The following is an 18,405-nucleotide window of genomic DNA, read 5'->3' on the forward strand; positions in this document are numbered from 1 at the left end:
AGGGTAAGGTCCTGGGAAGGCCCACAAGAGGGCTTATGAAGATGTTCCCCGATGGAAGTGACCAGTGGTGTTAACCTTGGCTTCTTCACTTTGTCAGTTCTCACTACTTTTCTGTTGCACTGACCTGGGTTAAGAGCAGGTTTGCACTCTTTTGCCACCTTTTCGCTCCTACCATTGTGAGGAATCCAGCCTTTCCCTTTGCTCTTCATCAGATTTCCCACTCAGTTCCTGTATCTTTGAGAAGGTTGGATAGGAGTCACAGATTCTGATTATAGATCTCACCAAAGACATAGGAGGTATGGATTGGAATGGGGTGGAATCAAGGGAAAAGATTGATCCCGTTCTTATATTCATGTACCCAACAATGTAATGTCAACTGAACATTTTTACTTAATTTACATATTAAGTGTATTTGAAATTAGCTGACTTTCTACAAGGTAAAATATTAGGCATAAAAAAAATCTAATACAGGGGAGTCGGGCTGTAGTGCAGCGGGCTAAGTGCAGGTGGCGCAAAGCACAAAGACCGGCATAAGGATCCCGGTTCGAACCCCGGCTCCCCACCTGCAGGGGAGTCGTCTTCACAGGCGGTGAAGCAGGTCTGCAGGTGTCTGTCTTTCTCTCCTCCTCTCTGTCTTCCCTCCCTCTCTTCATTTCTCTCTGTCCTATCCAACAACGACAACAACTATAATAACTACAACAATAAAACGACAAGGGCAACAAAAGGGAATAAATAAATTAAATAAATATAAAAAAAAATTTTAAAAATCTAATACAGTGGATTAAGTTTTTCAGTTTAACTCTTTTCAATATTTCTAGGAATAAAATCCACACTTGTCAACAAATCTTCAATGTCCTCCTTGATTTGAACTTCTCTGGTTTTTATTCTTTATTTTTCTGTAGCATTTTATTTATCTTTGAACTCACTATTTCCTTACCTTCCTCTGCTAGAACACTCTGATGGTCCCTTCCCTTGGCCATTCATTTCTGTTTAGAAGTTTCAGGTCCCCAAACAAGAGAGGTAGAAGGCAGTTAATGTGAAAACCAAAGGAATCAAATGCTGAGAGCCAGATAACTAGTTGCAGAAAGTGTAGGTGACCAGAATTCTTCACTTTCTGGAAGTTATAAAAGATTTATTTTGGGGGGGTCGGGCGGTGGTGCAGTGGGTTAAGTGCATGTGGTGCAAAGCGCAAGGACCAGCATAAGGATCCCGGTTCAAGACCCCGGCTCCCCACCTGCCAGGGGAGTCGCTTCACAGGCGGTGAAGCAGGTCTGCAGTTGTCTATCTTTCTCTCCCCCTCTCTGTCTTCCCCTTCTCTCTCCATTTCTTTCTGTCCTATCCAACAATGAACAACATCAACAATAGCAATAATAATAACCACAACGAGGCTACAACAGCAAGGGCAACAAAAGGGGGATAAATGGCCTCCAGGAGAATTGGATTCATGGTGCAGGCACGGAGCCCAGCAATAACCCTGGAGGAAAAAAAAAAAGATTTATTTCAAGGGGCCAGGTGGTGACGCACTTGGTTAAGCACACGTTACTGTGCGTAAGGAAGTGGGTTCTACCCCACAAACCCCACCTTCAGGGGAAAAAATTGGGAGTGATGAAGAAGTACTACAGGTGTCTCTCTATCTCTCTTTCCCTATCACTCTTCCCTCTCAATTTCTGGCTATTTCTTTTTTTTTCTTTTAAAAATTATTTATTTATTTTCCCTTTTGTTGCCCTTTTTTATTGTTGTTGTAGTTATTATTGTTGTTACTGATGTCATCATTGTTAGATAGGACAGAGAGAAATGGGGAGAGGAGGGGGAGACAGAGAGGGGGGAGAGAAAGATAGATACCCACAGACCTGCTTCACTGCCTGTGAAGCAAGCCCCCTGCAGGTGGGGGGCCTGGGGCTTGAACCAGGATCCTTACACCTGTCTTTGTTCTTTGCGATGTACATGCTTACCCTGCTGTGTTACCTACGGCCTGACTCCTGATTTCTGGCTATTTCTATCCAATAAATAAATAAAGTTAGTAAAATAAAATAAAAGATTCATTTCTCAGATATTGGCTATTTATATGTATGAAAAGTATCAAGTATGTTTGTTTTCATTGGAAGATGCTTTGGTTGAAGGATTTACTCTGACCTAAATTTATCCATAAATTATATATATACTTCCTTAGTGATAGCACTAAGACAATCACTAAGTGCTGACAAAAGAAAAAACATACTTAAAATAAATTTTGTTTTTTTCTTTATTTTTATTTTTATTAGGGCAGGGTGCTTACAGTTCAGGTAGAGAGACATGGGAACTATTACTCATCTCCTTATGTATCATACAACCTCAAGGTTGTTTTTGTTTGTTAGTTTTTCTTAACCTTTTTCTTTCATAGGCAAAATAGAAGGAACTCAGAGAGATAGGTTAATTTATTTATCAAAAGGAAAACATTGAGGGGCAGGGAGGTGACTCATTCTATAGAGTGTATGTATTAGTTACGATGTATGAAGACCTGGGTTCTCCTATATGGGCACTCCTATACAGGAGAAATTTCACACAGACACACACACACACACACACACACACACACACACACACACACACACATATGCCATGAGATAAGATTCTCCCAGTGCTATGGGGCTGAAATTTTCACTGCATGGCAAAGCAGGCACACTCCCAAGTGAGCTAACCCACCATTTTGTTTCATATAACATTTTCCACATCTTAAGTGCAGTAAAAAAAAAAATGAATCCGAGAAAGAGAGTGAGAGAGAGAGACTTACAGACGAAGCCTCAAGACTAACCTCAGGAAAGAGGTTCAGGTTCCAAGTCTGCCTTGGTGAATCAAGTCTGTGTCCAGCTCCTCTCCCTTCACTGTTTACTCCTGGGCTCATTGGAAGGGTTTCATACCAACTTCCCCTTAATTTGCTTGCCGTTTCTCATTAATACTTGGCATTTGGATCTGGCTTACCTGGGTGCCAAGTGTAGAAAGGGGGTAGTTCATCCTTTGGAATCCAAGTGGAAATGCAAAAGAGAGGCTTGGGCTGGCCTCAGGTCACTCTAAGTGCACCATTTCAAACATGAAAAGGTCCCTTGTAAGGAGGAAAGGAAAAATTAGAGCATAAGATGTCCTCTAAAAATGTAATATGTGTTAGAATTTGATCTTACAAATAACCTGCCTCTTGCTACAAACAGAACTCCTTGTTGGCTTCAGACAGATAAATATAATTATTGCCACTTGAGATAAAATATCATTTTTCATCAAATGTATGTATATCATCTCAATGTATGTATATCATCTCAATGAGGAAATACAAACACATTTACTGTGTATATATATATATGTATATATATATATTTTTTTTTTATTTCAAAAGGCAAGTCGCCATTTGCATTTCACTGCTCCAGGCCAACTTTTTCAGATAGAGTCAAAGGCAAAGATAAAAATGGAAAGCGAGAGAAAACAAACAAACAAACAAACAAGCAAACAAACAAAAAGCAACACAGAACTGAAGCTTCCCCAGTGTATCTGGGGCTGGACTTGAACCTGGGTCACTCACATGGCAAAGCAGGTGAGCTATCTTACTGCTCCTGCCCCCATTACTATTAGAATAAAGTAGCTTGACAGTAATTCAAATAAAATCAATCATTTCTTTTTAAAAATCATTTAATTTACAAATGATTTTTTAAAATCATTTAATTTAATTATTTATTATTGGATAGAGATAGAAAGAAAATGAGAAGAGAAGGTGAGACAGAGAAAGAGACAGAGACTCCTGCAGCCCTGCTTTACCACTCATGAAGCTTCCCCCGCAGGTAGGAACTGTGGGCTTTAACCTTGTGGTCCTTGTGCATAGTAGTGTGTGTGTTTAACCAGGTGTGCCACCACCTGGCCCCCAAATTAAGTATTTCATTTCAAAAAAATTATTTCAAGTCAATAAAACAGCTCACTTGGATAATACACTGCTTTGTAATATATGTGACCCAGGTTCAAATACAGACCCTGTCATATTAAAGGAAGCCTCAGTACTGTGATCTATTTAACTCTTTTTTCTCTCACTGTCTCTATCAAAATGAGATAACAAATTTATTTGCAACTGCTTTTTCCTTTCATTTTGTGAGGTTTTAAGAAATTGCTTAACATTTTTTTTACTACATTTTTTTTTTCTTTTTGGGCTTGCTTTATTAAAGAAAGAAAGACCAAAGCTTAGAAATAGAGAAGGAGAGAGAGAGAGAGAGAGAGGGAGAGAGAGGGAGAGAGAGGGAGAGAGAGAGAGAGAGAGAGAGAGAGACTGACATTTCTTTCAGTGTGGTACAGATTGGGCTGCAGGCTGAGTCCCACAAATGCCAAAACAGTGCACTATTCAAGTGAGTTATTTTTCTATCATAACGAGCAATCTGTCTTCACACTGTAATTTTTTAAAAATTTCATTATAGGGACTACTGATTTACAGTGAATACAGTTGTTGGTGTATGTCTAAAATTTCTCAGTTTTCTGCAAAACACTCTCATCCCCCAGCCTAGATTTTTCTCCACTGTTATACACTAGGACCTGAACACCGCCGTCTCCCACCAAAGTCCTTTGCAAAACACCAAACCCAGTTCAAGTCCTACTTTGTGTTTCCCCTTTCTGTTCTTATTTCTCAATTTCTGTCCACAATTAAGATCATTCCATAGTCATCCTTCTGTTTCTAGCTTATCTCACTTCACATGATTCCTTCATGATCCATCCAAGATGAGAAGAAGGGGAATTTATATTTCTTTATATTTCTTTATATTTCTTAATTTATATTTCTTATTTATATTTCTTGCTTCCATCCAGATTTTGACTATTACAAATTGGGCAGCTATTTGTACATAGATATACACAGATCTTTTTGATGGGTGTGTTTGATTCCTTAGTATATGAATTCTCAGTTTGTCCATCCAGATTTTGACTATTACAAATTGGGTAGCTATTTGCACATAGATATACACAGATCTTTTTGATGGGTGTGTTTGATTCCTTAGTATAGGAATTCTCAGTTTTCTCTTCTTTATCCTTTTTAAACAATTGAACACCCTCAAAACTAAAAAGCAGGGTTATTTTGAAATTAGTAGGGGGGAAATTCTAAAAGGATAAAAGCCATTTTACTCACATTTCTCTGTATCAAACTATCAATTATACAAATCAGAAATAATGGGGAACCGGGCACATCTGGTTGACTGCACACATTACCAAGTATGTGCACCCAGGTTCAATCACCCATTATCCACCTGCATGGGGGGAGGGGAGCTTCACATGAACTGAAGCAGGTCTGCAAGTGTCAATCTTACCTCACTTTCCTTCTCAGTCTCCATATTTCCTCTCAAGTTCTCTCTGCCCTGTCAAATAAAATTTTTTTAAAAAGAAAAAAATTACCATTAGGAACAGTAGATTATTTTATTTATTTATTTATTTATTTATTTATTTATTTATTATTGGATAGAGACAGAGAGAAATTGAGAGAGATAGAGAGGGAGAGAGACTAAAGATACCTGCTGTTGTACTTCACCATTCTTGAATCTTCCCTCCTACAGGTGGAGGTCAGGGGTTTGAACCCTGGTCCTTGCTCGCTGCAGTGTGTGCACTTAATGAGGTGTGTCGCCTCCTGTCCCCACAGTGTAGACACTTCATGCAGGCACTGAGCCCCAGGGAAAACCCTCACAATAAAAAAACAATATGTAAACCCATATATATAAAGTGACCAACTATTAGTTGGTGAACAAATAAAACTGCCAGGTATAATGTACATTTTATAAAAGTTAGAAAATTGTTCTCTGTATTTTTTCTTACAGTATTAAATATTTCTTTAGTCCGTCATGATTCATGAAGGATTTTCATAACCTTTCGATTTTCCTCTGATCCGTATACCAAATGCTTCTTTAGGGCCATGGAAAGAGTTTCTTATAAAACAAACAAACAAAAAAACCTTGTTTATTTATTGATTGATTGATAATTCTACTATTCTATTTCAATTTTCATTTTTAAACCTTCCTGTCATAGTTTTCTTTTCTTTCTTTTTTTTTCTGATAGACTGAGCTATTTCCCCAGTCCAACAGGAACTAGTATCTTTTTTTCCCCCTTTATTGAATGTAGAGTTAATGTTTTACAGTCAACAGTGAAATTTAGTGGTTTTACATGTGTAGCATTTCTGAGTTCTCCATATAACAATTCAACCCCCACTAGGTCTTCCTCTGCCATTATGTTCCAGGACCTGAACCCTATCCCCCAACCCCAGAGTCTTTTACCTTGTTGAAATACAGCAAACCCATTTCAAGTTCTGGTTTGTATTTCCCCTTCTGTTCTCATAATTTAATTTCACTCTTTTTAAAATCTAATCAACTTGCTATCTAAATCACAATTTATTACACTTTTGTGTTAAGTCACTTTCTTATATGAAAGTATACATGATATAGTCTCAATCCAATGAAGTATATTCTATATTTATTTTGTGTGTGTTTTTTGCTTTGATTTCCTTTTTTAAAAATTTTATTTATAAAAAGGGAACACTGACAAAACCATAGGATAAGAGAGGTACAACTCCACACAGTTCCCCCTACCAGAACTCCGTATCCCATCCCTTCTGATAGCTTTCCTATTCTTTATCCCTCTGGGAGTATGGACCCAGGGTCATTATGGGATGCAGAAGGTGGAAGGTCTGGCTTCTGTAATTGATTCCCCGCTGAACATGTGTTGGCAGGTAGTTCTATACTCCAAGCCTGTCTCTCTCTTTTCCTAGTGGGGCAGGGATCTAGGGAAGCGGGGCTCCAGAACACATTGGTGGGGTCGTCTGCCCAGGAAAGTCTGGGTGGCATCATGTTAGCATCTGGAACCTGGTGGCTGAAAGAAGAGTTAACATATAAAGCCAAACCTGTTGTTGACTAATCATGAACCTAAAGGCAGAACTAGTGCAGATGAAAAGTTGTGTGTTGGGGGTGTCCATTTTGTAGATAGCTAGTAGGCCTATTTTAGATATATTCCATAAGCCCCATGACTATACTAGTTGTTTTTTTTTTCCTTGAGCCTGAAATGCAGTGGATCCAGGTTATTGTCTGGGTAGATGATGTCATGGCTGGAAAAGGGGCTAGAAAAAGTAACTGACTATTTGGGGCATTTTTTTCACATGCAGTTTTGACATAATTACAAACATAATATACACACAAATTTGAGAGATAAAGATAGCTCTTCTCCTAAGATCTTTAAAAGGATAAAGGCATAGGTACTTAGTAGAGTTAAAGGCATAAGCAAAAGCAGAAGGGGCGTTTCTTAAAAATCAGGTAAACCAGTTGGCTAGATCTTTGTGAATATGTGGTACTCTAGATTCTGATGGAGGCCTGTAATTTTGATATCCTTTTATGTTTAATGTAGTATATCTCCTAAATTAATTACAAATTGGCTATCTCCTGGTCAGGGTATTATTATTCCATCCCCTTCTGTATCAGGAAAAATGGTAGTTCTTAGTAATTTACATCCACTCTGGTTTATCCAAAATTGTTGCGATCAACACCCCTCCAAGTTAGATAACAGGTAGTTAGAGCCACTATTAGAGTAATGTGCATAGATTCCATAAATGGTAAAGATATTAATAGTAGCTACTTATATGGATACTACCATATACCCTTCAGATAAATAATTGTCAACCACATTGTTTGAAAATTGAGAAAGGGTGACATTATTCAAACTGAAGTAGAGGACACTATAAATTATCTTTTAATCCTATACTTTTATTTATTTTTAATTGAAGTAACTCCACACTAGAGTATTATGTAAACATTAGACTTTTGTGCAAAGAGTGTGCTGGTAGTATGAAGCTGGAAAAAATAAAATTGTTTCAAGTAAGCTTACTTATTTATACTATTCAGAAAGTTTATTTTTCTGACTTAACTTTTCCTAAAACTCAAGGACTAATATGAGTAAAGAAAAACTCAATACAACAGGACTATTCTTTTGTATAAAGGAGTAGTCCTAGTTGAATGGAACACGGAACATGAAACACACACACACACAGAAGCCACCAATGGAATTGCTGATCACTATAATTTTCCCCAAATATTGAATGACGTCAGTAAATAAGAATGAATTGCTTCAAATTTTGAGGTAATTCAGTTGCTGTGTGTAAGTTCAGTGAATGCAATATCTTTATAATTAACATTGGTCTTGTAGAAAAAAAGTTCAATGTGCACTTTGGAATGTCCTACATCTCTTCCCTTTGAAATGTCATCTGGTCCCAATTACCATCTGCTCCTAATTTGATTCAGTGGCAGAGAATAAGCTGAGCTTCTGTGCTCAAGCTGAAGCCTGGACAGCTCATGAGACCTCATTCCGGTCATGTTCTTTACATCTCAGCTGAAGTTTACGGAAAACTTTATGTTGGCTTAGCAACTTTGTGAAGTTCTACTAACAATACAAGGGGTTGCATTTAAGGAATGCATTTTGTGATCCCTTAACTAGCTTCCGAGTTTGCTCAAAGCTGTTATGTGACATTTCTAGTTAGTTAAGTAAACACATCAGAATTACTGTTATAGCTCTTTTTTAAAAAATATTATTTGTAGTTTTATCTTTCCCCATTGAAGTGGTTATGGCAAAGAGGCTGAATTCATTCATTTGGAGTAAATAAGAATGTCTCCTAGGGTACCTTTGAGCTCCCTGGTCTGCTCAGTCCAGTTCATCCATCACACAAGAATGTGCCAAGCGCTGTGATAAGCACTGGTTCGAATAGCACGTTTGTTTTATGAACTCTTTGCTTTTCATAAGTTCTGGGCTTTTAGAGGAGACAAACATCAACTATGAAGACCCTAAAAACCAAAGTTGCGTTATAAATTTTTTTTTTCGCATCCAGGGTTATCGTTGGGGCTTGGTGCCTGCACTACAAATCCACTGTTCCTGGTGGCCATTTGTTGTTGTTGTTGGATAGGACAGAGAGAGATTGAGAAGGAAGGGAAAGCTAGAGAGGGGGAGAGAAAGACACCTGCAGACATGCTTCACCACTTGTAAAGCAACCCCCTTACAAGTGGGGAACCGGGGATGTGAATCTGGGATTCCTGTGCCAGTCCTTTAGCCGGTCTTTGCACTTTGCAACATGTGCACTTCACCCCATGCACCACCCTCCCGTCCCCCACCTGTGTTATAATTTGAAAGAGTTGTTTCACCACTGTCTGCCCCACACTGAAACCATAGCGTCCTTGGGTACCAGTCAAAACAGAACTGGGTGTGATGTGCTCTGGTTGTATTCACCACAGGTGTGGATATATGGAGCCCCAGGTGACAGCGCTGGCTCTTTGCCTCCTTTATCCATTCATAAAAACAGATAAACATTCATTGGGAGCAAGCACTCTCTCTTGTTGCAGCCTGATATTGCATATTAGCAAGCAAAGATTCCTTTTACATTTTTTTAATAATTGAAAGCGAATCCAAAGGAGAACATTTTATTATACATGACTTCATATGAAGATCAAACCTTAGTGTTCATAAAGTTACATCAGAAGTCAATCATGTTTTTATTTTCTGTTTTCATGACCCAGTATAGGAGAAATAAGTATTTACAACTGAGTACATATTGCTTCAAAAAGCCAAAACAATTTATTATCTTGTCATTTTTTAAATTAGTGACTTAATAATGATCAATAAGATTGTGGGATAAGAGGGTTTCAATTCCATATAATTTCCACCACTAGAATTCTATGTCTTTCCATCAACTATCATAATTCTTGAATGTTTCTGAGCTGGGAGTATGGATCAACATGCTAACACCCATGTCCAGTGGAGAAGCAATTATAGAAGCCAGAGTCAGTTATGTGTACACAGTACTAAACACAAGTACCTGCAAAAGAATCCAGGTTCAAATCTCCCTCTCCTTGCCTATAGGGGGGACACTTCACGAAAAGTGAAACAAGTCTGCAGGTGTTTGTCTTTCTCTCTCCCTCTCCATACCCACTTCCTCTCTCAATTTCTCTCTGTCCTAACCAAAAAAAAAAAAAAAAGGTAAAATAAATGGCTACCAGAAGCAGTGTATTCTTAGTGTTATCACTGAGCCCAGAGATAACCCAGGAGCCAAAAAAAAAAAAAAACTGGAAAAACAAAACAAGTAGGAGGATTAATGGTTTACATTAAGTGCAGTTGTTGATATATATATATAAATATATATATACATATATATAATTTCTCAGTTTTCTGCAAAAATACTCTTACTCACTAGCCTAGATCCTTCTCCACCATCATGCGCCAGGTATGGAAGTCACCCCAGACTCCCCAAGTCATTTGTTTTGGTACTCTATACCAAGCCCAGTCCCAGTTCTGCTTTTTGTTTCCCCTTTCTGTTATTATATTTCAACTTCTGTTCATGAGTGTGATCATCCCATATTCATCCTTCTGTTTCTAGGTTATCTATCTCACTTAATAAGATTTTTTTCAAGCTCTATCCAAGTTGAAGTAAAGAAAGTAAATTCATCAGTCTTAATATCCTTGGGTATTACAATTCTAGGGCAAAGCCTGTATTTTTTAAAGATGCTCCATATAGGTTAAGTTTATTCTGTGGTCCAAGAGGTGGCGCAGTGGATAAAGTATTGGATTCTCATCCATGAGGTCCCGAGTTTGATCCCTGGCAGATCATGTACCAGAGTGATGTCTGGTTCTTTCTCTCCTCCTATCTTTCTCATGAATAAATAAATAAATAAATAAATAATTTTTTAAAAAGTTTATTCTAAGTGCAAATTATTCTACAGTATACTTATTTACTTATGTAAAAAACGCTTACTCATTTATTTGTTTAGAAAAAGGCTGAGAGATATCAGAGCAGCACTCTGTCCTATGTAGTGCTAGAATCAAAGCTGATCTCATGAATGCAGTTCCTGAACTTCTGTAAACTAGATGAAGTTTAATAAGACATTTTGTGGTGTCAGTTTTTTCTGAATTATCAATAATTGACTTAGGTAGTTACAAATTAATTTGGCTAATAGCTTTAATTTATAATGATTTTCTAAAATTTCTCAGCATGTTATAATCAGAATTTCCAGTAAGCAGCTATATAATTGACAAAATTTTGATCAATAGGGTGAATTCTAGTAAATACTACCATAACTAGCTATCTAGTTATACTATGTACTTCTTAAAACTCCCCAACAATTGGCACCCATAGTTGATACAAGAGAACAGCTTATACTTATTTGTAATAATTTCATCTTCCATGTTTATTTCTATGACAAGTGTATGACTGATTACAAACATCTAACATCTTCCATTTTAATAGTTTCTCACACAGATACTCACTGACAATATTTTCCTCAGAAGATAATCAATCTTATATGCCATTAAATGCTTTCTTTAAAATATAATTAAAACTTAATTTTCTTAATCCCATATAATATTGCTATAAACTAAATGCATTCAAACCATTTTTATTCCATTCTTATTTTTAAGGGTGTTTCATTGTGAATTACTACAGTTTGGAACCCAGAGAAAAATATTATGTTTAGTCTAATTCTATGAAGTCAATCCAAATGCTTTCATTACCTTTCAAAGACACTTCAGTTGTTAATATTGAGTACAGTAGTGTATTTAAATAAGAAATGTGAACAGCAGGCATATAACTTTTGGATCATGAGCAATGGAAAAATCAACTGGAAAATTATTCCTCAAACAAATGAAATAGAAGAGTTACCTTTTTTTTTATCTTCTCAGTATACACAGTGAGTAAACGCTAGATGAAATTGCAAAGGATACTTTACCTCAGATAGTCATTCTTTAAAAAAACTAGAATGATATTTATAATTTTTAATTTTTTATTTATAAAAAGGGAACACTGACAAAAACTATAGGCTAAAAACCATAGGCTAAGGTACAACTGAGGTGTCGGGCGGTAGTGCAGTGGGTTAAGCGCACGTGGCGCAAATTTCAAGGACCACATAAGGATCCGGGTTTGAGTCCCTGCAGGGGAGTTGCTTCACAGGCAGTGAAGCAGGTCTCCAGGTGTCTATCTTCTCCTCCTCCTCTCTGTCTTCCCTTCCTCTCTCCATTTTTCTCTGTTTTATCTAACAAGGACGACATCAATAACAACAATAACTACAACAACAATAAAAAACAACACGGGGAACAAACAGGAAATATATATATATGAAGGGTACAACTCCACACAATTCTCACCACCAAAATTCCGTATCCCATCCCCTCCCCTGATAGCTTTCCTATTCTTTATCCCTCTGGAAGTATGGACCCAGGGTCATTATGGGATGCAGAAGGTGGAAGGTCTGGCTTCTATAATTTCTTCCCCGCTGAACATGGGCATTGACAGGTCAATCCATACTCCCAGCCTGCCTCTCTCTTTCCCTAGTGGGGCAGGTTTCTGGGGAAGCAGAGCTCCAGGACACATTGGTGGGGTCATCTGTCCAGGGAAGTCTGGTTGGCATCATATTAGCATCTGGAACCTGGCAGCTGAAAAAAGAGTTAACATATAGAGCCCCCCAAAAGTTGACAAGATATTTTTAATGTTTGACAAGTACCTGAGATAAACAGCAATAGCAGGCTGAAAGACAAAGTTTGGTTTTTTGTTTGTTTTTGTTCTTGATCCATACTCTGGCCAGACATATTCTGAATCTAGTAGGCAGTGAAAGTAGTAGTTTGCCCATGCTCTATAACAAAGCAGCTCTCTTCTTTGTTGAGCAGAACTGGAGTGGACACATCACAAAGAAGGAATAGAAAAACCAGACATATATGTCTTTTACCAAGAACTTGTGGTGAATCAGCATCTGAACTCTAGTTTCCAGGATCTTCCTGGGACCAGACCAAGAGGATACATGGCACAGTGCTTTTAAGCATCTTGACCAGAACCACAAAGTACTGGAAATGTCTCAGGAATGGATGTTCTCTACCAGTGTCCAAACCTTAGGTATGTCCTCTTAGGTAAGTGTTAGGAAAAATATGATGCTTCTAAAAGAAGCTCCAAACCAAAGAAACTTCATAAAATTGAGATGGTTTGACCTTATGCCCACTTAATCTGTGAAGAAGTACTGACTACTTTTAACTCTGAAGTTTAAAGAACACATGTCCTTTGTTCTCAAGTCTCTAATGAACTTGAAGACATTACTCTCTGGATCCAGAGAATTCCATTGCACTAAGAGGCAGATACATTAAAAATAATAATAATAACATTTTTATGTCTCATCATAACTTCATTCATGGAGATCTGGTGGTGGGAATTGTGTGGAGTTGTACCCCTCTTGTCCTATGGTCTTGTTAATGTCTCCTTTTTTTTTTTAAAATAAATAAAAAATGTTAAGAAAAGAAAAAAAATAGCTTCATTCATGGACAATGGCATGACTCACTGGTCTTTCTCTAGCTAAGTTTCTCATTATTCTACTTTAGGGAGGGTTCAAATAGACAAAGAAAAGATATCACTTCACTGCTTTGCCATGCTGGTGTTCCCATGTTATGTTAGGGCTTAAACTCAAGGTTTTATTCATGGTAAGGTGAGTATGTTACTAAGTAATCTGATTCCTGTCTCCTAGTTTCTTGAGATTTTAACAGTCATACTAAGTAATAACAATGTACAATTGCAGTACTCAGTACTTACCTGGCTTATTCATTTAAAAAAGCTTGCATTAGTAATTTAATAACAGTCAATAAGACTATAGGGGTATATTTCTACTTGAACCAACTACTAAAGTTCTGTATACCCCTTAACCTCCATAAAAGTCTAAATTTTTAGAGACAGTTTGGCTACTTCTTTCTCTCTTTTTTTTCAAGTTTATATATGTTAATCCTTTATATTCCATGCATGAGCCAAACATCTGGTAGTTAACCTTTGCCTTCTTACTGACTTCACTAATATACTCACATCCAGTTTCATCTATTTTGTGCCAAAGGCTACAACATCATTTTTTTTATTTCAGAGTAGTATTTCCTTTAATACATATCCAAGAATTTCTTTTTTTCTTTTTATTTACTTATTTATTACTGTATAGAGACAGAAATTGAGGGGGAGATAGAAAGGGAGAGAGACAGAGAGACACCTGCACTGCTTCAGCACTTGTGAAGTTTTCCCCCTGAAAGTGGGGACCAGGGCCTTGAACCTGGATCCTTGCACACTATCATGTGCATGCTTAACCAGTTGTGCCACCGTCCCGCCTTCCCCCCAACCCCACCAGAACGTCTTTATCCAATTATCCTTCAAGATACATTTAGGATGTTTTCACTCCTTGGTTATTGTTAATAATACATTTATGCACATAGGGGTGTGCTATGTCCCTTTGAATTAGTGTTTCTCTGTCCTTTGGATATATGTCTAGGTGTTAGCCTTAAAGTAATTTCCATTTCCATTTGTTTAAGAACTTTTCATATTGTTTTCCATATGGGCTGTACCAACTTGCTTTCCCACCAGGAGTGCAACAGAATTACTTTATGACTTAGTCTTACAGGAGCAGGGCATTGACTAACCATGTTCCCTTTGATTGTTCAGACATTAATTAAAGCTTGCCATACAATAAACTCTCATGTTACCCCTTTGATTGTTCAGACATTAATTAAAGCTTGCCATACAATAAACTCTCATGTTACCCCTTTGATTGTTCAGACATTCATTAAAGCTTGCCATACAATAAACCCTCATGTTATGTACCAAAATATATATGTGAGAGAAATACTTAGGTAAACTAATTCAACATATACAGTACAGGATAAGTAAGCAAACAAACAAACCAACAAAAACACTGAGGGCTAGGAGGGAGATGCTTAGTTAACTTAGTTCCCAAGAAGAAAGTCTTCATACAGGAAAAACTACTCATTGTATGTTAAAGGGGAGTAGACTCTGCGTATAATATTTTGGGCAGGAAAATTATACTAAGGAAATCTATGCAGTGATTTTGACCAGAAGCAAGGTTGGAGAGCTAGACTTAGACACAAGTAGCAATAAATGAAAAGGTGCACTATTATTGTTACAGGCCTATAGACAAATAAACTGATATAGTTTGACATTTTTCTTTATGTAGTGCATAACTTGTGTATAATTAAGTTCATGCTACATCTAAAATAATTGAGTTTGCTTTTTATTTGATAAATGCATTTGTTGTTTAAAATCAGCATTTTGTAATGTTAGAAAGTCTTTTTAAAGATTCTTGTCAATAACTATATAACATTTCTGTTTGTGGATGTACCATGATTTTCTTAGTGCTAAACTCCTATTAAATAAGGTATTCCTTAAAAAAAAAGAGCCTCTTGCAAAGCTAGTATCTATATTTCTCTTTATGACAACTTAGTGGATATTACCTAAAGATGTTTATCTTAGAGATTTTTTTATTAAAACCAAATCACTGCTCAGCTCTGGCTTATGGTGATGTGTGGGACTGAATCTGGGACTTTGGAGTTTTATAAAAGACTCTTTACATAACCATTCTACCCCTGCCCCATATATATATATATTACAAGGAGCGAAATCAGTAGGGTTTTTTTTTTGCAACAAGTAGTAAATTCACAGAAGATAGTCAAATACACCCCTAGTTAAAATATAAAAATATTGGGAGTGCAGCGGGTTAAGCGCACGTAGCTCAAAGCACAAGGACCAGCATAAGGGTCCCAATTCGAGGCCCCGGCTCCCCACCTGCAGGGAAATTGCTTCACAGGTGGTGAAGCAAGTCTACAGGTGTCTGTCTTTCACCTTCTGTCTTCGCCTCCTCTCTCCATTTCTCTCTGTCATATCTAACGATGACATCAGTAATAACAACAATAACTACAACAACAATAAAAAGACAACAAGGGCAACAAAACTTAATATATATATATATATTATATATATACATATATATATATACATATATATATATATATATATATATATATATATATATATATATATATATATATATATACTTTCCTACCTTTTTGTTTTTTGAAATTTGGGTTGGGGACATAGCATAGTTGTTGAGATCCAGTTGTTCATACCAGACACCAGAGGACACTACCATAGGACAGAGCTCTGACTCCACCCTATCACAACCTTTCCTTTCATAGTATTCTCTAATTCCATCCTAGGTGGTTCACTTTCTAACAAAGTCCCAAAGCCTAGATATAGACCAGGTTCTGTGAGAGACAGCATATGTTCACACTTATCCATAAACTAGTGCAAAATATATACCTGAAAGCAGAAGTACACTAGAGTTTGCAGTGAATACCCCCCTAACACTTCCTCTCCACTATTCCAACCTTTGGGTCCATGATTGCTCAACAATTTGTTTGGCTTTGTATGTTAACTCTCTTTTCAGCCAACAGGTTCCAGATGTCATCAGGATGCTGGCTAGGCTTCCCTAGACTGAAGACCCCACCAATATGTCCTGGAGCTCAGCTTCCCCAGAGACCCACCCTACTAGGGAAAGAGAGAGGCAAACTGGGAGTCAACGCCCATGTTCAGCGGGGAAGCAATTACAGAAGCCAGACCTTCCACCTTCTGCAACCTTCTGCAACCCACAATGACCCTGGGTCCATGCTCCCAGAGGGATAGAGAATGGGAAAATATCAGGGGAGGGGGTGGGATATGGAGATTGGGTGGTGGGAATTGTGTGGAGTTGTACCCCTCCTACCCTATGGTTTTGTTAATTTATCCTTTCTTAAATAAAAAATAAATTAAAAAATTAAATAAAATTAATACATCTTTATAAAATAAAGATCAGAAACTATGAAAATTATAAAAATCAGAATCTTCCATTTATATATAGCAGTATTGCTTAGAAGATGACCTTGGAGTTACAAGAGATATATATTTTTAAAAAAATTAGTGAGATTTGTCATTAAACTGTTTCCTCTTCACTCTAGTAATATTGTTCAGAGGAATGAAGTCTGAGAATTAAGGACTTCATTTCACTAGAGTTAGCCATAGGCAAATCCACACTGCCAATCATATGGGTAAAATGTAGGTCAGGATGTTTACCATTTATTAAAATAGACAATAAGTGAAACCCAAGAAGTGAATACAACCACATATTTATAATTCTCACTTCTTAGTTGGCTTCATCAAGAATTATTAAATACCCAGACTTAATGTTTCCATTATTATTGCTTTCTCCTCTTTCGTTTTCATTTTTCTCAACAGGGAATTTCAGTATACATTTTTTTTAAAATATTTTATTTTATTTATTTATTCTCTTTTGTTGCCCTTGTTTTATTGTTGTAGTTATTACTGTCGTCGTTGTTGGATAGGACAGAGAGAAACGGAGAGAGGAGGGGAAGACAGAGAGGGGGAGAGAAAGATAGACACCTGCAGACCTGCTTCACCGCCTGTGAAGCGACTCCCCTGCAGGTGGGGAGCCGGGGTTCGAACCAGGATCCTTATGCCGGTCTTTGTGCTTTGCACCACCTGCGCTTAACCCGCTGCGCTACAGTCAGTATACATTTTTGAATACATTTTGGCTTCATCGTTTGGTAGCTCATGAAAAATGATATGTAGGTGGTTTATACCCAGGGCCAAAATCAACACTTTCAGTTCTAAAATGCTGAAGATTTGAAAAAAGTTTTTTTCCTTCTCATAAGGACTTACTTAAGTATTTATATATCCTGTAATAATTGGCATAAGTAATTATTTCTTCATATGTTGGGGTACTTTAATTTAAAATAACATGCTTCACAACCAAAGATGCATATTACCCCAATAAAGGCATGAATTCAACATTATGCCCAATTGCTTTTCTTCATACCACCGTTTAAGTTGTATTTAAATCTATTTCATGCTTTAACCTATTTTGATCAAGTGAAAATTCTAGCAGTTCAAGGAGAACATGATGGTATATTTAGTACAGCTTAACCTTTTACTGACTGACTGATGAAGATCCAATTCAAACAAAGAACATTTCCACATACAAAATTTTGCTTTACTGTAAGTTATGGACTTAATAGTTTAGACTTTTAAGATTGGATAGGGGTGGGCCAGTGAATTAGCTCACTTAGATAGCGTGCTACTTTGTCATATGTGAAACCCAGTTCAAGCCTAGATCTTTTTTTTTTCCCCTCCAGGGTTATTGCTGGGCTCAGTGCCTGCACCATGAATCCACCGCTCCTGGAGGCCATCCCCCCCCCCTTTTGTTGCCCTTGTTGTTGTACCCTCATTATGGTTATTATTATTATTACCATTGTTGATGTCGTTGCTGTTGGATAGGACAGAGAGAAATGGAGAGAGGAGGGGAAGACAGAGAGGGGGAGAGAAAGACAGATACCTGCAGACCTGCTTCACAGCCTGTGAAGCTACTCCCCTGCAAGTGGGGAGCCGGAGCCGGGGGCTCCAACCGGGATCCTTAACACTAGTCCTTGTGCTTTGTGCCACTTGCGCTTAACCCACTGCGCCCGACCCCCTCAAGCCTAAATCTTACCAAACTGAAGGAAGCTTCTGTGCTGTGGTCTCTTTCACTCACCCGCTCTCTGCTT

The sequence above is a fragment of the Erinaceus europaeus genome, chromosome 13 (assembly GCF_950295315.1).
Source record: "Erinaceus europaeus chromosome 13, mEriEur2.1, whole genome shotgun sequence".
NCBI classification, from domain to species: domain Eukaryota; kingdom Metazoa; phylum Chordata; class Mammalia; order Eulipotyphla; family Erinaceidae; genus Erinaceus; species Erinaceus europaeus.